Source organism: Aegilops tauschii, unplaced genomic scaffold (genome assembly GCF_002575655.3).
Source record: "Aegilops tauschii subsp. strangulata cultivar AL8/78 unplaced genomic scaffold, Aet v6.0 ptg001138l_obj, whole genome shotgun sequence".
Classification (NCBI taxonomy): domain Eukaryota; kingdom Viridiplantae; phylum Streptophyta; class Magnoliopsida; order Poales; family Poaceae; genus Aegilops; species Aegilops tauschii.
The window spans coordinates 10,296-36,172 of record NW_027333345.1 but is presented as its reverse complement, the minus strand read 5'-3'; the positions used below and the strand labels follow the sequence as shown (position 1 = coordinate 36,172).

Sequence of the window (25,877 nt, the reverse complement as noted above, 5' to 3'; positions counted from 1 at the left end):
ATCTTATTTCTATCTATTCTTTAAATAACTATACTAAACTAAAAACAAAGAAAACTTTTTTGCATGATTCAAATGAAAAAGCTTTCTCAACGATTCCTATTCTACTAACAAGAGTAGACATGCAAAATTTATTTGTTACTGAAGAGAAAACCGTTCCAGCTGTTCCTGAATAGCTTCCTTCAAAAGGATTTCCGCTTGCTCGGTGAATGTCTTGCTAGAAGATATAATTTCTTGGAATTGAGGTTTAGTATCTTTTAGATGTTTACGTAACTCATCCAGAAATTTATTTACCTGTTCAATTTCTAACGAATCAAGATATCCTCTTGTTCCGGTATAAATAGTAGCTATCTGCTCTTCCACTGGGAGAGGATTTGCCTGGGATTGTTTAAGCAATTCCCTTAATCGTCGACCCCTTGCCAATTGATTCTGACTTGTTTTATCGAGAGCAGAGGCGAATTGTGCAAAGGCTTGTAACTCTGCGAATTGCGCTAGTTTCCAATTTGATTTGCCAGCTACTTGTTTCATGGCTTTAATTTGAGCCGCGGATCCTACTCTGGAAACAGAAATACCCACATTAATAGCGGGTCGAATTCCGGCATTGAATAGATCCGCAGATAAGAATATTTGTCCATCTGTAATGGAGATTACATTAGTAGGAATATAGGCGGAAACGTCTCCAGATTGAGTCTCAACTATTGGTAAAGCGGTCATACTTCCTTCGCCTAAAAGAGAATTTAATTTAGCGGCTCTTTCTAAAAGGCGTGAATGCAAATAAAAAACATCCCCTGGATAAGCCTCACGGCCGGGAGGTCTTCTTAATAGAAGGGACATTTGGCGATAAGCTTGTGCCTGTTTGGAGAGATCATCATAAATTATTAAAGTATGCCGTTCGCGGTACATAAAATACTCAGCCAGGGCTGCTCCCGTATAAGGAGCGAGGTATTGTAATGTAGCAGGTGAATCCGCCATTTCAGCTACTACAATAGTGTATTCCATAGCCCCCTCCTCATGGAAAGTAGTTACTACTTGAGCTACGGAGGATGCTCTTTGACCGATAGCTACATAAACACATATTACACCTTGCCCTTTTTGATTGAGAATTGTATCTGTGGCTACTGCTGTTTTGCCAGTCTGTCTGTCCCCAATAATTAACTCTCGCTGACCGCGCCCTATAGGGATCATCGAATCGATAGCAATAAGCCCTGTTTGAAGAGGTTCGTATACGGAACGCCTGGAAATTATACTTGGAGCAGGAGATTCAATTAAGCGAGATTCGGAAGCTATAATTTCGCCTTTCCCATCAATAGGTTTAGCCAGAGCATTTACAACACGACCCAAGTAAGCCTCACTCACGGGTATCTGAGCAATTCTTCCTGTTGCTTTTACAAAACTTCCCTCTTGTATCATCAACCCATCGCCCATTAATACAATCCCAACATTTTTGGATTCCAAATTCAGAGCAATACCCCTAGTACCTTCTGCAAATTCGACTAATTCACCTGACATTATTTCACCAAGACCTATAATACGAGCAATCCCATCCCCCACTTGAACTACGCGACCTATATTCTCAATCCCTACTTTCCTATTATATTGTTCAATACGTTCGCGGAGAATTTTATGAATTTCGTCGACTCGAAGGGTTGCCATTAGTGTTTCTTGACTCTTTTTTTCGGAAGCAAGGGGAAAAATAATGCCTAAATTCTAAACGAAAGTAGAAGTTCAAGGCCTAATTAATTTAATTATCTCTTCCATTCCAGGGACCCGAGAATGCCAATATTAGCACGAATCGTACGGAAATGTAACTCGGTATTCAAACAACTATTCAGAGTTCCTAGAGCTCCTTGTACGGCCTGTTGGAAAACCCGCTGTCGGACCTGATTCATTGCCCTTTGTTTTTCAAAATAAAGGGTTTCGTTTTTAGACTTTTCCAATTGTTCCAAACTAATAGAAGTAGCATTAATCAAATTTGCTTTTTCTCGTTCTATCTCAGAGTATCCATTCATTCGATACTCATCCGCTTCTAGTTCGACTTTCTGTAATCGAATCCGAGCTTTTTCGAGTTGCTCAATGGTCCCTCTACGCAATTCTTCTGAATTTCGAATAGTACTCAAGATCCTCTGTTTTCGATTATCTAATAAATCTTTTAATGAAAGTAGATTATTTTGTAAGTTTACAACTTTTATGATCTCTTCCCGAACCAAACATGAATCTTTCGATTCATTTGGCTCTCACGCTCCTTTTTTTTTTTTTCTATAGCTATTTCCATATCTTTTTTTTAAGTAATGAGCCTATCCTCTATCTTCTTTTTTATGTTTATATTTCAATATACCGAAACCTATATAAGACTAGATAAATATTAAGAGGACTCTTCCGCCTAGATAAAAATATATCATGGTCAGCAAAGTTGTTTCTTTATTTTTATTTGCCCTCTAGTTAATAATTTCAATTTCATTAAGAAAAACTAACTAAATAAATGGAAAATGAAAATTAATAGAATTCTTTTTTATTTTTTTTTTTCTTCAAATCCAAAAAATTTCTCTTTTTTATACATAGGTCGTCGATTCGGCATTGGTTAAAAAAGGGCAGGGTGCCCCCTTTTTTTTTTCTAGTAAATAGTTCAAACCATTTTATCGATATGAGTGTTCTATATCAGATAAATTTTACATTAGCTATTTCCCGTTTAAATTCGGTACTAATACTAATATAGTTGTAGAAAGAGTACCTCTTTTTGCCTGGACTTCAAGCAGTTTAGCTTTAACCGTGTTAATGGTCTCACATTCTTGGTTTATAGAGAATCAAAGTTGATTTACCAATGAGTCGCGAAATGCTATGGTTCTTCCATATGATTTCTGAATTTATTCAGAAGTAATTCGTCGAGATCGTGCACCCTTTTCTTATTTATCCGAAAAATACTAAAAAATATTATAAAGTGCAGCCGGATAGATCCAATCTATTCTTGAAATAGACAACTCGCACACACTCCCTTTCCAAAAAAAATCAAAACACCAACCACTACAGTTAGATTTATTAGATTTGTTGCTAAAATATCGGTATTAAGCCCGAAACTGCCAGCGGATGGCCAGTGAGCTAAAAAAACGAAAGAATGGGTTACATTTTTCATATGCTCTCCTCTTATAGATAGGACGAACAAAGAACAAAGTTTTTCGATCACTTACTTCGCTCGCCCTTTTTTGATCGGTTTTTTTTAATGCAAATAGATTCAATCTAGTAATTTCTTTTAGATTAAGTCTTACGTCTTGTTTGACCGGTGAAAGACTTCCTTTGTTGAAATGTTCTGTTCCCAAAATTCCTAAAATAAAAGGAAAAAACTTTCCACTTTCCTAAACTAAGGACGGGAAATAAGAAGGTGAGCATATCTTCTAAATTAATAATACTCAACTCAGCCCTTCCTAGAATGGGGTATTATCTGTCCCGATAAATAGATAATTCCAGGAGTAATAAATAGGAGTAAATTAAATAAAGTATTGATATAATTGGAATTGCGGAAGCAAATACCAATTTACTAAAAAAAGAAAAAAGTATCTAATCGAAATCGAAAGAATTTTTTTTTAAGATTAAACAAAAGGGTTCGCAAATAAAAGCGCTAGTGCCACAACTAGTCCATAAATTGTTAAAGCTTCCATAAAAGCTAGACTAAGCAATAAAGTACCTCGTATTTTACCTTCTGCTTCTGGCTGTCTCGCAATACCTTCTACAGCTTGTCCTGCAGCAGTACCTTGACCAACTCCAGGTCCAATAGAAGCAAGCCCTACGGCCAATCCAGCAGCAATAACAGAAGCAGCAGCAATTAGTGGATTCATGGTGAGTAGTTCCTCGTGTCAAAAAAAAGAAATGGTTAAGGATACAATCAACCAATAAATTCTTACTTCTAAGCTCTATTGGGGAGAAGTAAAGTAACTAAAAAGTACAAATTGAAATCAAATTGAAATGATAATGTGAATTGTCCGAACTACATAGAAGGGAATTCCATATCCATATATCGGATTAGATAATGAATCTAACCTAGGAATATATAATATAATATCCTATATATATATACATTTGTTTCTTCTATTTTGTTTGCATATTTTCTCATTTTCTATTGAATCGGATTCTAAAATCATTGCTTAAAGTGGAAACCCGCATAAAAGAGGACTCCACTTATAGACATTAAGGATATTATAGTATAGATCTAGCCTGACTCCACCCTCCTTAATGCATATATACTTTGAAAATTCCATAATATAGTCTATTCTCTCTCCTACAACTCTAGGCTATATATTCATACGCATTTCTAACTATTTTTTTGCAACCAAGCAGATTATCTGGAACCATGCATGAATTGAGCTAAGCTGCAAAAAAAAATACTATTTCCAAAAAGAGTCAATTCAATGATGACCCTCCATGGATTCACCTATATAGGCTGCGGCTAATGTTGCAAAAATAAGAGCTTGAATACCGCTTGTAAATAATCCAAGAAACATGACCGGTATAGGGATTACTAAGGGGACTAAAGAAACAAGAACAACAACGACTAATTCATCCGCCAATATATTCCCGAAAAGTCGAAAGCTAAGCGATAATGGTTTTGTGAAATCTTCTAGGATGTTAATTGGTAAAAGGATTGGAGTTGGTTTAATATATTTCTCGAAATAGCTCAATCCTTTTTTGCTAAGACCAGCATAAAAATATGCCGCTGACGTGAGTAAAGCTAAAGCAACAGTAGTATTTATATCATTCGTGGGCGCTGCTAATTCCCCATGGGGTAACTCTATAATTTTCCAAGGTAAAAGAGCACCCGACCAATTCGAAACAAAAATAAAAAGGAACATAGTTCCAATAAAGGGAACCCAGGGACCATATTCTTCTCCAATCTGAGTTTTGCTCAAGTCTCGAATAAACTCAAGGACATATTCAAAAAAATTCTGACCGTCGGTCGGGATGGTTTGTGGATTCCGAACAGCTATGACAACTGAACCTAGCAAGATAGTAATTACGACCCAAGAAGTGAGTGAGTACTTGGGCATGAATTTGGAAACCTCCTATTTGCCAATAGAAGTGTTGGCCTACTTCTACACCCGATATATCGTATAACCCCTTGAGTGTTTTAATGGAACAAGGTATAATATTCATATTGTCCTCTGATAAAAATTGAACTTCAAAAAAGGAATTCTTTTGATTCAACCATCTCTTTCTCAACTCAGCAACTTGAAGTATTAATCTTATATTTAGGATACCAAGAAAGCACATCAGATCATAATATATATCAATACCCTCTAATATATATCAATATTCCCCTTCTTTTTTCTATGCAAAAAAAATTCTATGCAAAAAAAAAGATATAGTAAAGTAAGTGATTCCATAAATTTACGCAGTTGCCCAAGAATTCACTATATATTCTTAATCAACGATTTCTTATATAGAGAGAACGGCCCTCACAAATTGAAAATACTAATTTGTTAAGAATCAATCGAATTGAAGTCATAGTGTCATCGTTGGCTGGAATCGATATATTCGCGAGATCCGGGTCACAATTTGTATCGACTAAAGAAATAGTAGGAATCCCCAAAATGGCACATTCCCGAAGAGCTATATACTCTTTTTGCTGATCAAGGACGATCACAATGTCTGGCAATCTCGTCATATATTTGATCCCGCCGAGATACCTTTGCAAGGTAGGATAATTTTCTCTTCAAGATTGCCACATCTCTTTTTGGGAGATGGTGGAATTTTCCCATTTTTTCTTCTGCTCTTAAGTCTCTAAATTGAGAAAGTCTAGTTTTCGTAATCGACCAATTCGTTAACATACCACTGAACCACTTTTTATTAACATAATGACAACGAGCCCTTATTGCAGCTGATGCTACTAAATCTGTTGCTCTTTTTTTGGTACCAACAATTAAGAAACTTTTTCCCTGACTTGCTGCATCAAAAACTAAATCACAAGCTTCTGATAAAAAACGAGCCGTTCTAGCGAGATTTATAATATGAGTACCTTTACGCTTTGCCGAAATGTAAGGGGCCATTTTAGGATTCCATTTCTTAATACCATGACCAAAATGAACTCCTGCTTCTATCATCTCTTTCAAATTAATGTTCCAATATCTTCTTGTCATTTTTTCCACACTTCCTTTTTTTTTTAACCCTACCATTCCATTACGGAATTTAGTTCTTTTTGAAGATTAAGAAAGATCCGAAATAGCTTGAAATAAAAAATATTTTTTATGTATCCTTAAATGATATAGGGTTAAATGTTAAATGGGGGTTCTTATGTCTCATAAAAATTGTTTGTTACGTCAGAATCTGAAGAAACTAATTCTGTATGGAGAAACAAAAAATCTCTCATTTCCGACGCGAATAGATTTTTTTTTTTTATTTCGAAATAAAGGTTCTTGTCTTGTGGGGAACGATGCACAAATTTTTGGAATCCGGTACCAACAGGTATAATCCCCCCCAGAACTACGTTTTCTTTCAAGCCTTTCAACCAATCAATGCGACCTCGTAGGGCAGCTTTTGCTAAAACTCGAGCAGTTTCTTGAAAACTTGCTTCAGATATGAAACTTTGGGTATTTAGGGAAGCCCTTGTTATTCCCAATAAGATTGCCCGATAATAGATCGATTCATCCAAAGCTCGTCCTGCTCGTTCCGCTCGCAATAGTCCGATTAATTCCCCAGGCGAAAAAACATTAGACATTCCATCTTCGGAAACCCGCACTTTTGATGTTACTTGGCGTATAATAATCTCTATATGTCTATTATGGATCTGTACCCCTTGGGATCGATAAACCTTTTGGATTTTATTAACCAAAGAGATACGACTTTGGGCTATGGTTAGCTCAGCTCCAATCAAGAATCCCCAAGGGACCCCAAGAATTCTTGGTATACGCTCATTCCAATCCTCAATTCTCCTTTCGAGATTCGGGGATAATGAATCAATTGAACGCGCTTCAAAGATTTGTTCCACTTTTGGAAGACCTTGCGTTATGTCACTAGATCTCGATTTTTCATATATAAACGTAACTAACCTATCTCCCTTGTAAAGGATTTCTCCATAATGACCATTAACAGTTGCTCCTGTAGTGGCCAAATAAGGTTTAGCTGCTCTTATAACAAAGGAATTCATATTTACAATGAAAATTTGACCGGATTTTTTTATGTGCGATTTAAATAGACATACATTTTCACAAATAAATTGTCCAAGGTGAATTATTGCCAATGTCTCTTCCCAAGAATCATGATGGACAAAGTGACAATTCAAAAGGAATGGATCCAACATTATGTTACTATCGAAATTAGAAATCCTTTTATTTTCATCTATTAAAGAGTATTTAAGTTCTTGAAGTACTTGGAAGGTTTGTTTTAAATTGTCAACGAACAAATATTTTTTTAACAGGATTTTATTATGCGTTAGTAAATAGTAAGATGAAGAAAAATGCGATATACTAGCTACAATAGCGCCTAAGGGCCCAAAAATTTCTCGAATAGGAATTCTAGGATTCCATTCTTTTATCGCATTGGGATGTTTTGAATTCTTGAATAAACCAATTCGAGAACAGTTGGATGCCGACAAAATCATCAAAGAGTGGTATTCTTTATTTCGATTCAACAAAGTGCCAATAGCTTCTGGATGTTGGCTAAGTGATTCAATCTTCGCCTTGGAATAAAAAGAATTGATATTGGCGCGATCTAACCTATTATGGGGAATCGGTCCTGCACTTGTCCTACCATACCTTTTTCGTGTATACGAAATAGTGGACTTGACTAACTCAATTCTTAGGAAATCGCGAATAAGATCATTTGCTCTTACCTCAACAAGGGAAGCACCAGCCTTTTCTTTTTCTTCTTGTTCCCAATTCACTACTAAGCAAGTTCTAACAAATTGACTATTTGTGTGATAAATTCTTTGAGTTAACTTGCTATTTTCATGAGAAATAAAATTGACAAGTCGAATTTGGAGATTATTTTCTTCTTGCAAGAGATCCTGCGGGAAAAGTGTTGCTAAATTTCTTCCTTCGTCCATTTCATATGCCACTGTAGGGCGAACGGAAACAAAATACTTTTCCTTGCTCTTGAGAATTTTTTTCCGTTGAACATAGACCCAATTTTTCCTTTTTTTTGATTCCTTAGAATCTTTTTTTTGTCTTTCTGGCGGTATCAAACAGCCACCTAATATCTTATCCGCCTCTTCAGGAAAATGAATATCTCCGGAAAATATTTTGAGTTCCGTATGGCTTTTTTTTCTCTTCACTCGGACCAGTCCGCCTAGTCGACTTCTTGTATTTTTTGTGAGTTGTGTATCCACTCCAATAATACTATTGTCAAGTATCTTTAGGGATGAAGATCTCGGCAAGATATGAAGTTCTTGAAGAATGAAAAAAAACCGATCTACTTCTTTTTGGTATTTTAGACTAAATTCTTTTGTTCCTCGATGCTCAATCAAACCCTCTTTTTTTAAGATGGAATCTTCCTCTGGGCTCTCGTATTCGTCCTCTGAATCTTCTTCTGAGTCTTCCTCTAAAGTACCATATTTTTCCTCTGCGCTTTCCCCGGGGCTGCCATATTCGTCTTCTGAGTCTTCCTCTAGAGTTCCATATTCGTCCTCTTGGGTCCTATATTTGCTCTCTGGGCTCCCATATTCCTCTTCTGAGTCTTTCTCTAAAGTCCTATATTCGTTCTCTGGGTTCCCATATTCGTTTTCTGGGCTCCCATATTCGTCTTCTAGGGTTTCATATTCGTATTCGTCTTCTAGGATTCCATATTTAGATTCTTCTAGGGTTTCATATTCATATTCGTCCTCTCGGGTCCTGTATTCGTCTTCTAGGGTCTCATATTCCTCTTCTGAGTCTTCCGCTCGAGTCCTATATTCTTCTTCTAGGGTCCTATATCTAAATTTAACAATTCCTGAACCCTTTTTATCTTTTCTGTATCGGGGATCGTCAAAATAAGCAAAAATAGTATTTCTACGTAAAACACCCATAAGGGGGATTTCAATCGAAATCCCAAAACAGGATATTAGTTCTTTCTCTTGTTCTTGATGATATTGTAATGGAATGACGAACCTATTTCTTCGCTTTTTCGCCAACAAATCTGAATTATCTTGAAAAATAGAAGGATAGATAAAATTCCAATGGCCATTGGACATGATTCGATCCGACGTTGAATAATCAAGAATTTCCCTATCTTTTTTACCATAAGTATTCATTTGATCTTGATCCTTGTGGAGTGAAAAAGACGCTATACTGGATCTGCACATACTTACTGACAATATCCATAAATGGCTTGTTTTTGGTAATCGGCGAAGATTACCATATTGATATTCGGGCGCATGGTAAACATCAGTACTCCAGTGCATTTCGCCGTCTGATTCAGAATAAATATGCTTTTGTACCCTTTCTTTAAAATGTAAAGTGGACGTTCCGGCACGAATCTCCGCAATTACTTGTTCGGATTTTACATATTGATCATTTTGCACTAGAATCAAGCTTTTTGAGGGAATATTCACACTATATAGAATATCTTGACTCTGAATAGTTACATGCAAGTCTATATAACATAGAAAAGCAGGCTGCCCATGACGGGTACGTGTGGGGTGAACCAAATTCTCATTGAATTTTATTTTTCCATTCGAAGGGGATCGTACAAGGTCGGCAGTACCCCCTGTGAATACTCCGCCAGTATGAAAAGTTCTTAATGTTAGTTGAGTCCCTGGCTCCCCAATTGATTGACCCGCAATAATACCTACGGCTTCTCCCAATTCGACCAGATCACTATGAGTAGGACTCCGGCCATAGCATAATTGACAGATCCAAGAAGTGCTTCGGCAAGTAAAGGGGGTTCTAATATATATTGGTTGTGCTCGAAATGGTTGTGCTCGAAAGGCAGTTATGAATCGATTGACTAATCCAATTCCAATATCTTGATTTCGCGCGGCAATGCATCGTGAACCGATATATATATCGTCTGCTAATACACGACCAATTAGTGTTTGGACAAAAAGTTTTTCCGTCATCCCATTTTGAGGACTTACAGAAATACCTCGGATAGTACCACAATCTCTTCTACGCACAATAATATGTTGAACTACTTCAACAAGTCTACGTGTAAGATATCCAGCATCTGCTGTTCGCACAGCAGTATCTACAACCCCTTTGCGGGCTCCATAGCAGGAAATTATATATTCTGTCAAAGAAAGTCCCTCGCGTAAATTGCTTTGAATAGGTAAATCAATCATTTGTCCTTGAGGGTCCGACATTAATCCTCTCATACCTACTAATTGGTGTACTTGAGATGCATTTCCTCTGGCTCCTGAAAAAGACATTAGATAGACTGGATTAGAAGGATCCGTTATCCGAAAATTTGAATTCATTTCTTGTTTCAAATATTCACTTGTCGCATACCATATCTCAACAGATTGGCGTAATTTTTCTACCGCGTGTACAGCCCCATAATAATAGTGTTTCTCCAAAAGAAAACTCTGTTGTTCCGCGTCTTGGACTAACCATCCCTTAGAGGGTATTGTTAAAAGATCCTCGATTCCTAACGAAATCGATGTAGTAGTGGCTTGATGGAAGCCCAGAGTCTTTAGTTGATCCAGTATATGGGATGTATATCCCATTCCAAAATGATCTATTAATCTGCTAATAAGTCGTTTCATACCAGTTCCGTCTATCTCTTTATTATGAAAGACCAGATTGGCCCGTTCCGCCATACATAAGTACCCCCTTTTCGGCTGAGTAGGATTCGACAATTGCTGAGTAGGATTCGACAATGGGCCTGAGTCAGTGATTCGAAAATTTAATTAACTTGCCTCAATCTCAATCTGGATTCGCGTGGCAAATAATGATGATACTAGGGAAATCGGAATGCCCCCCGAAAGGGGAGGGGCATCGCCGAATCTAACTTTCTTTCTTGTTTAGGTAGTGTATGAATAGGCCTGACTAAATCCTTGTATGGCTTCCTCTATTTCTCTATAAAAAGAAATATGACCAAGAGTGGTTCGAATGTATATCGAACGAATTTCTTTTTTTCTATTTCCCATTATTAGATAGTGGGCATAAATCTCATGATAAGTCCCCAAAGATTCATATTGAACTTCAATCGGAACTTCTCTTGACCCAATGACGCGTTGATCCAGGTTCCATCGTAGCCACAAGGGACTATCTAAACTGATTAGTTTTTGTCTATAAGCTCCCAGTGCATCATAAGAACTAGAAAAATGGGGTTCTTTATCTTTCCTATATTTAGAATTATTATTATTATTGTAATTTACTTTTAGATTTGGGTAGTTTCTGCAACTATTATATCTATTTGCACAAATACCTCGACGCTTTCCAATCGTTAATACATAAAGCCCGATAAGCATGTCTTGGGTTGGTACGCAAATAGGATCCCCAATAGCGGGAGATAAGAGATTCATATGAGAAAACATAAGTAAACGGGCTTCTGCCTGAGCTTCCAAGGATAAAGGTAGATGAACAGCCATTTGATCTCCATCAAAGTCCGCATTGAAACCCTTACACACTAATGGGTGTAAAGAAATAGTACGCCCCTCTACTAAAGTGGGTTGAAAGGCCTGTATGCCTAATCTATGCAGGGTAGGTGCTCTATTTAACAGTACAGGATGTCCCCGCATAACTTCTTGAAGTATTTCCCATACAATGGGTTCTTTTTCCCAAATTTTCCTTTTAGCAATCCTTACATTAGAAGTGGCGCGTTTCGTGATTAAATCGCGAATTACAAATAGCTGAAAAAGCTTTATTGCTATCTCTAGAGGTAATCCACATTGATGTAATGAAAGCGAAGGACCCACAACAATGACAGAACGCCCCGAGTAATCGACCCGTTTCCCAAGCAGAGTCTCGCGAAACCTTCCCTCTTTACCTTCAATTACATCTGAAAGTGATTTGTATACTTTATTGTGACCATCCCTCGTCGGTTGCCCGCGGGACCCACTATCAAGAAGTGTATCCACGGCTTCTTGTACCAATTTTTCCTGGCACATTACTAAATCTGCTGGCGCTAATTCACTTCTTTTTAATAGATAGGCAAGATTGTTGTTCCGACGGATAACTCTCTTATAAAGTTCATTAATGTCTGAAGTCACTACTTTATCTCCAGACCTATAAACAATAGGTCTCAATTCGGGAGGAAGAACCGGTAATAAGCACAAAACCATCCATTCTGGTTCTACATTTGTTTGAATAAAATGTTTCGCCAATTGCATGCGTCTAATCAAAAAAACTTTTCTTATTCGTCTTTTTCTATCTTCCCACTCATCTCCACTATACCCCTCGTCTTCTAATTCCTTCCATTCGACCAAAGAATTCTCTATAATAATTCGCAAATCCAAATCTGCTAATTGTTCTCTAATAGCACCTGCTCCTGTCGCAATTTCCCGATTTCGAAATGTTGCAAAGCCTGGGGTAGAAAAAAAGGGAGAAATGCTGTGGTTACAGGATGCAATTTCCTCTTCGAATAAACCTCGTAATCGTAAAAAAGTGGGTTTTTTAGTGCTGGGCCTAGCAAAAGAGAAATCGCCGTATACTAGGCCCTCCAACTTCTTAAGAGGTTTATCTAAAAGATTCGCGATATAACTAGGAAGACCTTTCAAATACCACACATGAGTCACGGGACATGCGAGTTTGATGTATCCCATTTGATATCTTCGTATCCGAGAATCCACAAATTCTACCCCGCATTTTTGGCAAAATCTTTCGTCTTCGTTTTCAGCTCCGCTCGCTCGAGAATTGCCACAAGCGCAAATCCCGCTTTTTATGGGTCCAAAGATTCTTTCGCAAAACAATCCATCTTTTTCTGGTTTATCGGTTTTATAATGAAAAGTAGAGGGCCTTGTGACTTCGCCAACGACTTCTCCATTAGGTAGGTTTTTGTTAGCCCAAGCCTTTATTTGTTGAGGGGAAACGAGTCCAATTTGAAGTTGTTGATGTTTATATTGGTCAATCATAAAATAGAAATAAGAAAAGAATTTATATTTATTCCGATCAAACTTCCTCCCTATTAACCTGGAAGTTCTTTTCAGATACAAGGAAATGATTCAGTTCTAGAGCCAAAGATCGTAGTTCTCGAACGAGCACTCGAAAAGATTCTGGAGGATCCTCATGATTAGGTATTCTTTTTCCCCAGATCGTAGCATTAAGTATTTCTTGGCGAGCTATAAGATGGTCAGATTTATAAGTAAGTATCTCTTGTAAAATATGAGCAACACCAAATCCTTCTAAAGCCCAAACTTCCATTTCTCCTACTCGTTGTCCCCCTTGCTTGGCTCTTCCTCTAACCGGTTGTTGTGTAACAAGTGAGTAGGGCCCAGTAGAACGCCCATGAATTTTCTCATCAACTTGATGAATTAATTTTAAGATATAGGACTTCCCTATTAGAACAGGTTGCTCAAAGGGGTCGCCTGTTCTTCCATCAAATATTCTGCTTTTTCCCGGGTACTCGGGTTCAAATACCCATGGGTTTTTTGTTTCTTTACTGGCTTCATATAATTCTGAAAACACAAGTTTTCTTGAAGCCTCTTGCTCATATCTCTCATCAAAGGGTGCTATTCTATAATGTTTCTTTAGCAGATCCCCCGCTAATCCGAGCGAGCTTTCAAATATTTGTCCCACATTCATTCGGGAGGGTACTCCTAAGGGATTGAAGACCATATCAACGGGTGTTCCATCTTGCAAATAGGGCATATCTTGCCTAGGCAAAATTTTGGAAATGATCCCTTTATTCCCATGTCTTCCGGCTACTTTATCCCCAACTTTGATTTCACGTTTCTGTAAAATATATACACGAACCATTATGTCGAGCGGGTCCCTTTGGATCCATTTCACATCGATAACGCGCCCTCTTCCACCTATAGGTAATTTCAGAGAAGTTTCTTTTGAAGTGGAAACCTCAAGGCCAAATATGGCCCGTAATAATCCAGCTTCCGCGATATAAGATGATTCGCTCGCTATCTGAGGCGTTAATTTACCTACTAAAATATCACCAGTTTCTACCCAGGATCCCAACCTAACAACTCCATTTCTGTCCAAATTGCGGAGTAAATGTTCTTCTAGATGTGGTATTTCTTTAGTGATTTTTTCAGCGGAGCCCTGGCTTGTCGTATCCGTCTGAATTTCATATTTCCGGATGTGAAAAGAGGTATAAATATCTTCATATACCAAACGTTCGCTAATTAGTACTGCGTCTTCAAAATTGTAACCTTCCCATGGCATATAAGCTACTAATACGTTTTTTCCTAAAGCAAGTTCGCCCCCAACTGTAGCAGCTCCTTCTGCTAAAATTTGTCCTTTTTTAATGGATTTACCCCGTGGAACCCGGGGTTTTTGGTGCATACAAGTATTTTTGTTAGAGCGACGGTGGTTAACTAAAGGAATACTTATAGTCTTCCCACTACTTGATAAAAGTATCTTATGACTATCAGTAGAAATGATCTTTCCCTCGCGTTCGGCTATAATGGAAACCCTCGAATCTAGAGCTGTTTGGCGTTCCAATCCAGTTCCAACAATGCATTTCTCGGACCGAGAAAGCGGAACTGCTTGGCGCTGCATATTAGAACTCATTAAAGCCCGATTCGCATCATTGTGCTCAATAAAAGGAATGAGAGAACCCCCAATAGAAAAATATTGGAAAGGAAAAATACTTCTAACATGAATCTGTTCCCATGCAATAGTCAAGAATTCTTGACGGTATCTAGCCGGAACAACCTGTTCTTCCTGAATACCTTGATTCAAGGACAAAGAATTTCCTGCTGCTATCATATAATATTCATCTCTATTTGGTGATAGATAAACCACCTGTCTCTCTTTTTTTTCTTTTGCTTTCTCAGCAGATATTTCATAAAACGGACTCTCTATGGATCCCCACAAGTGATCAATTCTCGCATGAATTGCTAAGGATCCAGTAAGTCCAACATTGATTCCTTCAGACGTGTCAATTGGACAAATACGCCCATAGTGACTCGGATGAATATCTCGGCTCCGAAAACTTGCGGTTCTCCCCGTCAACCCTCCAGGACCTAAACAACTCACTTTTCGCCCATGAACAGTTTGTGTCAATGGATTCGTTTGATCAAAAACTTGAGATAACGGGTATGTGCCAAAAAAGGTCTCATAAGTAGTTATTAATAAAATTGAAGTTGAAGTTGGAGTTACCAAAGTTTGGGGAGTCGGTTTCGATTGACGTATGAATACTCTACGAATAGTTTTTTGAACTGCATGTTGTAAACGACCAAGAGCCAATCCGAATTGATCTTGTAACAGATCTGCAACCGAACGAATACGTTTATTTTTCAAGTGATTCATATCGTCATCGTCAAGTATACCCGTTCCAAATTTCATTCCAATCAAATGATCCGTAGCGGCCAATACATCTCGTGGTAACAAGAATGTATTGTTCTGAGGTATATCAAGATTAAGTCTCCGATTCATATTTCGTCGACCAATCCTTCCTAATTCACATTTTTGTTGAAAAAATTTCTTTTGTAATTCCTCGCATAAGGACTCCGAAAATACCAGGTCCCCACCTACACAAGCAAATTGTTGATAAAACTCCAAAATAGCTTTTTCTTTTGACTCAATCCTCTTCTTCTCCTTAGCATTCGGGAAAGACAAGAAAATTTCAGGGTAGGAAACATTATCTAGAATTTCTCTTAGATTCGAACCCATAGCTGATGATAGAACTAGAATAGATATCTTTTGTTTTCTACTCACGCGAGCCCATATCCTTTCTTTTTTATCAATTGCTAATTCCGATCTCCCCCCCCAATCTGATATTATAGTGCCAGTGTAGATAGAAATTCCCTTATGATCTAATTCCGAGCGGTAGTAAATACCAGGACTTAGCAATATTTGATTGATCACAATTCGGTATATTCCATTTATAATAAAGGTTCCTAAGGAATTCATTATAGGAATGTTTCCGATAGAAATGGTTTGCTTTTGCACATCGAAACCAAAAATTAATCTCGCAGATACATATAATTCGGAAGAATAGGTGAGTGATTCATACACAGCATCTCTTTCTTTTATCGAGGGTTCTAGCAATTGATATCCTTTCGCAAATAATTGAAATGCAATTTCGTGATCTGGATCTTTAATTGTTGGAAACTTGTCAAGTTCTTCTGCTAAGGCTTGATTAATGAACCTACAAAATCCCTCGAATTGGATCTGACTAAATCCGGGTATTGTGGACATTCCCTCGTTTCCATTCCGGAGCATCTTAATCTTAAGTTTCCTGTTTATCAAAGAAAAATTCCATTATCAGCTCACTCTTCATCAATCCCTCTGGATCGATCTAGCAATCATGGAATCTATATTCTGTTTACTGAATCACATGAAATTCTAGGGAACTCCACATACGTATTTCATATATGTATTTCATACATATGAATAGAGACCATTTGGACGAAAGTTCGAGTTTGCCAGGGGTACAAATGAAATGAAAATGAATTGATAAAACATTCCTAAAAAAAAAAATTCTGCCACTTATACTTTATGTTATGATATTCTAATCAGATTGGATGGCAAAGATTTCTCATTTTATCTCCTTTCTATGAATGTAATAAAGCCGTAATATAATATACTAGAAAGTTTGACTTTACTTCGATTTAGAATAGCGTGCTTACTTTAATTTCTCAAAATAATTTGAGGGTTCTTTTTTATTTCGGATCGGAGTAGTATAATTACTAGAAAATTCAGTATTTCATTGTGGAATTCTAAAATCAAGTAAGTCCCTTTTTTAAGTACATGCCAATCTAGTTATCCACCTCTCCCCATATCCATGCTTTTCTTTTATCGTAATTTCACTTGGGTAGGCCAAGATAGTAAGGTTATACTCTATATCAGAGCAAATTTCCTTTTTTTATTCAAGATATTTAATTTAATACTTTTAAAAATTAAAGCATGATTCTCCATAGAGATATGTACATAAAGGGGATCTTTGGATAATAATGCTGTTCGGACCTAAAGTTTACCTATACACGGATTAAGCATAAAGTCATACTATTTTATTATGCCATTGAAGGGGGGGGAGATAATACCGATTTAAGAGTAGTTCACTACTGCAATAAAAAAAAGAGAATTCTAGTTAACGGTTCCAATTTATTCTGAATTTTGCAGCCTGTGAATAGAAATCCACTTTTTCTTCTTTTTCATCTCAATAGAAAGAAATGGGAAGTTTTATTGTGTTAACAATGTATGTTTTAAGATAGAATCTATCGAGGAGAATAATAGAAACTGGATCAAAAAAAGCAGGAATAGATTTTTTGAAAAAGATTGGAAAAAAGTAAGTAGAATTATATTCAAAATAAAAGGGGCTTTTCGTAAGAAAACGTGGATGAATACTTGCTGTTTTCTAGATTTTTGATCGGATTTTTTGGCGGCATGGCCAAGCGGTAAGGCAGGGGACTGCAAATCCTTTATCCCCAGTTCAAATCTGGGTGCCGCCTGATCAATAAAATACTTAGGTTTTTTTTATAGTGCTGATCGAATTCGATCAATTTTTACTTCGCATAAGTTCGGGCAAGAGAGTAACTGGGCCTGCCGATACTGGGTTTAGAGAAACCATACCATAGTTCTATCCTCAAACTAGGGTTAGGGTTTGTTTTGACGGTAGTGGCCAAAATGGTTATCAATAGGGGTGAGGTAGTGTTTCCTTATTCTTTTATTATATGAATTTGAATTGGTTCTTAATTGAGATTCGATTTGATAATTTTAAAATACGAGGATAAGATGTCAGAAATCTTGGTATCCAAAGAAAGGTCCCTAAGGGGCATTCTTTTTTTTTTTCAATCTAAGATTCAAGAAGGGACTCCACGAAAGAATATCAAGACTTACTAATTATTATACATTTTTTTATCGTACATCTTATGTTACCTACATACACTAAAGTAAGGACTACTTAATTTTAATTCTAACGAGAATCAGATTAAATAGGTCGATCAAAAATCAATTTAGGAGTTGTGTTATGGATAAAATCTCTTCCTCTTCATTCTTTCATAGAATGATACAAAGCAAGGCTGCAGGGTTTAGGTCAAAAATAAACATTAGGTAAGGTAGGTATCCAATAAATATTTATCTATCGTTAATTTTATGGTATATTCGGGCGTCCTTTGCTTAAAAAAAAAAAAAGAGTAACAAAAGGAATAAAAAATCTTCCTATTCCCGCTTCTTCTATTCAGGACATCATTCCCGTACTCTTTCTTTTTTAAGGAAAAAAGGGCTATAGTATCGTATTTTTAATGCTCTCTAATTCTACCAGAATTCCTATAAGAATTTGTTAGGAGTAAATTCCTTGAACTGATTGATCCATGGCCTTAGGGCGGAATCCCTTTTTGACTCTGTACCCTTGATTCCACTATGATTATTGATCAATAGTAGAATAGAATAATCCCTTCATAGAAATAGGAGACATAATTTAGATGGATATAGTAAGTCTCGCTTGGGCTGCTTTAATGGTAGTCTTTACATTTTCTCTTTCACTAGTAGTATGGGGAAGGAGTGGACTCTAGGGATACTACTAATTGATTAAGTAATCAAATTGTTGTATCAATTCTTTTCATTAATGGATCATTTTGCATTAATCATTTTGTCAAACGTTATTCTTTAATCTTTTTCTTTAGTTTTGTTTCACTCCTGTAAGAAACTCTTGTATTGTAAGTTGTAATGTAAGAAAGAGCCATTATACCAATTCATAATTTCTACTAGAAATGACGAATGGTTAAAAAAAGTTCTATACATAAGAAAATTCGACTTTCTTCCACGGAACTATTCACGGCATATCACACATTTTCCATTTCCTTTTACTTTTTACTATAGTCTATTCTTAATATTATTTTTCTTTCCTTCCATGGATTCTTTGGTCAAGAATTGTCTTAGATTTTTTTATTTTGACCTGATTGAAATTAAGTGGATGCAATGAAAAAAGAAATTGAATTAGACTACTTAACTATTTCAATCTACTAATCTATTCTATGTAGATTCAAAGATAATATAATAGAAAGAATCTAAAGTGTCGTAGAAAAAACTATATGTAGTTCTTTCTACCACACTTTAAGATTCCAACCAGATCCTTTCATTTAAGACTTGGATTTTTTTTATTTAATCCCTTTTTAATTTCTTCAATGATTAATTGGAATTCCAATTAATTATTTTGGCTGACTGTTTTTACATAAATAATAAGTAAAAAAGAAGTAGGAACTAGAATGAACAGTGCAGTAGCAATAAATGCGAGAATATTGACTTCCATAACCTCTTTATTTTTTATTTTCACAATAACTCGGGATGTAATCCCATGGAGAGGAAAAAGGGGTATCTTGTAAATTCAAGGGTAGGGCTTGCATTCTGATAATACTGAATCAATTCAATATTATGAATATCGGATCTATCAAATCAATTCATGGATGAGAGTTATATTTCACGGATGAGAGTTATATAGTATAACATAGGAAGATCCTCTATCCACACTAAGACCAAAATGGGTTTTTTGATTGGATTAGGAATTCCCTCTTTTTTAATCCTTTTCTACTTTTTCTTTTCTATATCTCTAACCCACGAGCTTTCTTAATCTTCTACTTTCTTAATCTTATACAATTTCCCTTCCTTTTTCTTATAGTTATACATACAATTATGTATGTATTATATGACCAACTTTCTATGGGTCACATAGACATCCAAATAAGCAGTAGAAGTGAGATGGGGAAAAGAGGTCTGAAATAAAAAGGGAATACGATTTATGTATGGATTCCGGTAAAATACCGGTACTCTATTCCATAAGAGTGGAATAGGAAATTAAGATGAGGATGGTATCATCATAAAGAAAGATAGAGTAATATAATATCCTAAATTCTACTAATCCACATATCGTATGTGTGTCTTTCTTTATCTTTATCGATCGGGAGTAGTGAAAAAAAATTCCTATATGCCTTCCCTCCCTCTTTAATGAGGGATGCAAAATAAAAAAGTGAAGTAAGGGTGCCCTGTGGGTATTTGATCTTGCTCCCTGCCCCTTTTTTTCATGGAAAAAGGAAATATCAATTTCTCCATTCATTGAACCCTAGTTCGGGACTGACGGGGCTCGAACCCGCAGCTTCCGCCTTGACAGGGCGGTGCTCTGACCAATTGAACTACAATCCCCGCGGGGTGTATGGCATACCCATTCTTAAATAGAACCATAAGAAGATTCGATTCGTCTTTCGTACTCTAAGAAATAGACGAATCATATACTACATACCCACATATTATATTATACGTGGGTATAGTGAGAGTGACATAACTAGTATGTCGTGATTTTTTATCACTAAAAATGGATAATAATCCAGCCTTCAATAAGAAAAACTCTTTTGTTTGTAAGAAAGGAATGAGAGAGATATGGATTAGAAAAAAAAAATTTCCCTTTTTTCTTTATCTTTTATTTCTATAGATCAGACATTTTATTTTATGGAAGAAAAACAAAAGGATTTAGTTCATACTCACGAAGCCCTAGATTTTTGGTTTGGGCCGAGCTGGATTTGAACCAGCGTAGACATTGTCAACGAATTTACAGTCCGTCCCCATTAACCACTCGGGCATCGACCCAGGAAGAATTTATTCTAGGGTTTTTGCTAATCTATGATTAACCTCCTTTCATAATACTCCCTACCCCCAGGGGAAGTCGAATCCCCGCTGCCTCCTTGAAAGAGAGATGTCCTGAACCACTAGACGATAGGGGCATCACTAGACGATAGGGCCATATACAACCGCTCGTGATTATACTATAATCATAGTATGAGCAGTTTTTTGGAATTGTCAATATACTCGAAAAGTATAAATAGATCCAAAGCAAAGAGTTTTTCCAACTTTTCTGTTATGTTTTCATCTAGGATTTTTTTTAGTTGATCGTTATAGATTAATTCTCCGTGCTTCATTTAGTGTTCAGACCAAAAATGCATCCATCCCGCACTAAGTCATAAAATTCTCTAAAAATATAGAGAAAGTTTCAAAAACAAAGAACAAAAGTGAATCAATTTAGTAGAAAAGTACTCTATCAGATTCGAACCAACGACTTACGTCTTAGCACGAGATTACTCTACCACTAATTTAAAAAGCCCTTTATCGGATTTGAACCGATGACTTATGCCTTACCATGGCATTACTCTACCACTGAGTTAAAAGGGCTTTTTATTTAATTCAAAAATTAGCCACTTGGATTTCCCATTATGGGTCTACTGCATAATGTACATATTATATATATAATATATAGAGATAGAGAGAGAGACATTATGTAGAGATTGTATATGTATATATCGATATCTTGAGAGCTCAAAATAAAATTAATAAAAAAAAAACATACCCTACATAACATATCCAACTCTTCTTGGTTCAGGGTTTTCCGTTTCCGAAGACTAGTAAAATAGGCGGATTCTGGAACCCCAAGGATTCAACGGTATATGGATATGGAAAATATAAGATTTCCGATCCTAGCGGGAAAAGGCGGGGAACAGATACCCAATAGGATATAGGATCCTTGGGAGGAACTTTTGGTAATGGCCTTGATCCTCTATGCTATTTTTTATGTGTTCTTAGTTCTATTGAACTTTTTTCATTCTTTTAAACAAGAATCTAATAAACTAGAATTGAGTCAGTGGAAAAAAGGAGAGAGAGGAAAGTGTTAAATGGAGAGAGTCGACTAATCAGAGACTTTTAGGATCTTCTTTACATCAGGTAAATCTGTCGGCCCTGTCCGTTTTTTTCTTTAAGTTACGACTCTTTGCTGCTTACTTCTATCAAGCCATAGGGAAAGTCTATGATGAATTTGGAAAACTCATCTCACTCTTACTCTATGGCTCGGACTTAATGGGGGAAGAAAACATCTTCCATAATTTCTTTTTTGTTCAATTCTGGACAAAAAAGAAAAGGAAAAAGGAATTTATAGGGACAGTGTTACCCCCTATATCCCCTAGTTTATATTGTAGGAATAATAAAACAATTTAGCAGTCTGACACACTTACGTCCTTGCAAAGTAAATAATTATTATTGTAGTCGTAACCGTAGAATAGGATCCTAATCAAAATAAATACATTTGGTTCAGGCGCTATTAGCATGGTAAGAAAAGATTTTTTTTACAGACCAGAGGGGCTATCTAAATCCTAAAGTAAAGGCGAGCGATCGAAGTAGAAGTACCAACGGCTCAGTGTCATGAACCTTCTCCATCTGATTCAATAAGGGGGAATTAGCCTTCTTGTCAAATGGCTATCCTTGACAAAGGGTACCATTTATACCATAATCTACAATGTAGCGGGTATAGTTTAGTGGTAAAAGTGTGATTCGTTCTATATAATAACTGAATTTGAAATGATATACTTAAGGCATCCTTAAGTTTTTTATTTTTATATTCCGATGAAAACTTTAGTTCTTATAAAGGATTAAATCCTTTTCCTCTCAATAGCATATTGAGGAAGAATATACATTCTGGCGATTTGTATCCAAAGACTAATTTAAATTGCATCCAAAATAAAAATAGGATTATGAGTACAGAGTCGCGAAGCATAATTTTGCATTGGATTAAGTATTCCAATTTTGAAAATATGAGTAAAGGATCTATGGATGAAGATACAAAAAAGTTGATTTCCAATCGTAACTAAATCTTCTTAAAATAAGGAATAAGGAAGCCAAATAGCTAAAAAACGATAGTTTTGGTTTACTAGAACCATCCGCATATTGTTTAAGCTCGGTGGAAACCCAATTCTTTTCCTCAGGATCTCTTGAATGAAATTAGGGAACGAAGTAAGTAGATTAGATGGATTTAGATAGAATTTCTATCTCCTACTCTATAAGGATCATCTAGAAAGCGGAGAGCTTTGGTTCCATTCAAATAGAAAAGCTGACATAGATGTTAAGTGGTGAGAATATCCATAAAGGAGCCGAATGAAATCAAAATTTCATGTTCGGTTTTGAATTAGAGACGTTAAAAATAATCAACCAACGTCGACTATAACCCCTAGCCTTCCAAGCTAACGATGCGGGTTCGATTCCCGCTACCCGCTCCATTCTGTATAAAAGGAGTATTCTCTTTGTCTAGACATGTTAGAGGCTTGTATTCAAGCCTTTTTTGTCCACCAGTTTCTGGTACTCCAGAGCGGAGTAGAGCAGTTTGGTAGCTCACGAGGCTCATAACCTTGAGGTCACGGGTTCGATTCCCGTCTCCGCACTTAGCAGTCTGTATAAAAGGACTATTCTATTTCTCTAGATATGGTAGAGGGGCGTATCCAACCCTTTTTTATTCATTAGTTCCCGGCCCTAGAGGGCAAAATTGAGCAGTTTGCGAAGTCACTTGCCTTCAAAAAAAGAAGGCGCAAGGCTTCTCCCTACCCTGCAGAAAATAAAAATGAAACGAAAGGGACAGTCTACCTCTCTCTTCCCTTTAAAAAAAGTTTGCCCGTTGTTTGTCTCAGTTAATACCCAATTTTTGGAGCTCTGTTGGCGAGTTCTATTTCTGCCTCCGGAGCGCCCTCTTTTTTTGAGTGGGATGCAAAGGAAGGGTAAGATAGTAAGGGATACGGCACTAGACTAACACCTAATTAATACTTAATTTAATATAAGTAGTTAAACAGTTAACTAGACTAAACTTTTTATCATAGTACTTTGATAAATTAAGCGGGCGAGCGGCGGGAATCGAACCCGTATCTTCTCCTTGGCAAGGAGATATTTTACCATTGAACTACGCTCGCTACGGTATATTTTATAGCGTATATCCGCCTGGGTCGACCTTCTATGTCTGGGTCGACCGTTTCATTTCATTTTCTATTATATTAGAGTTTTCCTTTTTTTATTATCTGTGAATGAATATTCTAATGGGAATGGAATTTCATAATACTGAAAGAGAAGAGCTAGCAATTCGGAACGCAAATTGCGTTTTAATACGTCTCACTATTCTAATTTTTTAGAAGAAATGGCCTTTATTATTTCTTTTTTATGGGGTTAATAAATATTAACCAAATTTAATTTAAGAAATGAGAGAATTCAGAATAGCTACGAGAAAGACTAGTCCAATCCATAACGATGTACCGGAAAATACAACATTTTTATTATTTGACCAACCATCAGGAGAAGCAAATACAAGGGGTACACTAATTACTAAGACTGAGGAAGTCGCAATTAATGCAAAAACAGCTAATTGGAAAGCAATAGTCATATTTCTAATCCTCCAAGCTACCATCAAATAAAGTTGACTACATATTTGATCCCTCACTTAAACCAAAATTGTAAAAAAATACAAGAAGTAGGAGGGGTTTAATCATGAATCCATTGATTCTTCTCTTTAATTCAAATTTATTACTTAAACCGCTTTTTTATTTGGATATGGGGGTGAGAAGAGATTATTTACTCTTTATTTCACAAGCGGGTATAGCGGATCCTGTATCCGTGTATACAGTATACAGAGATATATCGAAAAGGAACTTGTATCTGATATCTTTCTAGAGGCTAATAAATCTTTTTATTTTTTATATGGCTATGTTCTATTTGTAGGAGTAAAATAAGGATTAGGCTGTGGAGAGATGGCTGAGTGGTTGATAGCTCCGGTCTTGAAAACCGGTATAGTTCTAGGAACTATCGAGGGTTCGAATCCCTCTCTCTCCTTTTGCTTATTGAATACGTTTGTTTCTTTCATTTTTTTTTTTCTGTCCCTTATCTTTCTTTCATAAAAAGGAATGAATGGCTCGGCTAGATGGAATAACCGAGCCAGAACAGAAAAAAAGTAGAACAGGTATAAATAAGAAAATCTTAGTTAAGAGGGTTCATGTAAAGAACAGGTTCCAAATCACGATCGATTCCCTTTTCAAAACCTGCTGCAGCAGCTCGGGCTCTTCCTGCATGCCATAAATGGCCCACAAAAAAGAAGAATCCTAGAACAAAATGAGAAGTTGATAACCAACTTCTAGGAGAGACATAATTAACTGCATTGATCTCGGTAGCTACGCCACCCACGGAATTTAAAGAGCCTAAAGGAGCGTGGGTCATATATTCTGCTGAGCGTCGTTCTTGCCAAGGTTGTATGTCTTTTTTCAACCTACTCAAGTCCAAACCGTTGGGGCCCCTTAGAGGTTCTAACCATGGAGCACGAAGGTCCCAAAAACGCATAGTTTCCCCTCCAAAGATAACCTCCCCAGTTGGGGAACGCATTAGATATTTACCTAAACCTGTGGGTCCTTGAGCGGATCCCACATTAGCTCCAAGACGCTGGTCTCTAACTAGAAAAGTAAATGCTTGAGCTTGAGAAGCTTCTGGCCCGGTGGGTCCATAAAACTCACTCGGATAAGCTGTATTATTGAACCATACAAAACAACAAGCGATAAAACCAAAGACAGATAAAGCAGCTAAACTATAAGACAAGTAAGCTTCTCCAGACCATACAAATGCACGGCGAGCCCATGCGAAGGGTTTGGTTAAAATATGCCAAATTCCGCCAAATACACAAATAAAACCCAACCATACATGCCCACCAATTATATCTTCTAAATCATCTACACTAACAATCCACCCTTCTCCACCAAAAGGAGATTTTAGTAAATAACCAAATATAACACTGGGGCTAAGGGTCAAATTGGTAATTTTTCTTACATCTCCCCCCCCAGGGGCCCAGGTATCATATACACCGCCAAAATAAAGAGCCTTGAGTACTAGAAGAAAAGCACCTAGACCTAACAAAATTAAGTGAATACCCAAAATTGTAGTCATTTTATTTCTATCTTTCCAGACATAACCAAAGAATGGAAAAGATTCCTCAAGAGTCTCGGGTCCCAGAAGCGCGTGATAAATGCCACCGAAGCCTAAGACTGCGGAGGAAATTAGGTGAAGTACGCCAGATACAAAGTACGGAAAAGT

At 36.7% G+C, this 25,877-nt stretch overlaps 6 non-coding genes across 6 annotated transcripts; 2 read left to right on the top strand and 4 right to left on the bottom strand.

Moving 5' to 3' along the window:
• The first annotated feature begins 17,393 nt into the window (after positions 1–17,393).
• Positions 17,394–17,464, top strand: TRNAC-GCA (transfer RNA cysteine (anticodon GCA)). Its single transcript has one exon. It is a non-coding gene; the product is annotated as a tRNA-Cys (tRNA).
• A 2,612-nt stretch (positions 17,465–20,076) lies between these two features.
• On the bottom strand, positions 20,077–20,150 carry TRNAD-GUC (transfer RNA aspartic acid (anticodon GUC)). The gene has a single exon. It is a non-coding gene; the product is annotated as a tRNA-Asp (tRNA).
• Positions 20,151–20,509: 359 nt separating this feature from the next.
• Positions 20,510–20,591, bottom strand: TRNAY-GUA (transfer RNA tyrosine (anticodon GUA)). Its single transcript has one exon. It is a non-coding gene; the product is annotated as a tRNA-Tyr (tRNA).
• Positions 20,592–21,098: 507 nt separating this feature from the next.
• On the bottom strand, positions 21,099–21,170 carry TRNAT-GGU (transfer RNA threonine (anticodon GGU)). Its single transcript has one exon. It is a non-coding gene; the product is annotated as a tRNA-Thr (tRNA).
• A 2,481-nt stretch (positions 21,171–23,651) lies between these two features.
• On the bottom strand, positions 23,652–23,722 carry TRNAG-GCC (transfer RNA glycine (anticodon GCC)). Its single transcript has one exon. It is a non-coding gene; the product is annotated as a tRNA-Gly (tRNA).
• An 822-nt stretch (positions 23,723–24,544) lies between these two features.
• TRNAS-UGA (transfer RNA serine (anticodon UGA)) lies at positions 24,545–24,632 on the top strand. The gene has a single exon. It is a non-coding gene; the product is annotated as a tRNA-Ser (tRNA).
• The last annotated feature ends 1,245 nt before the right edge of the window (positions 24,633–25,877 follow it).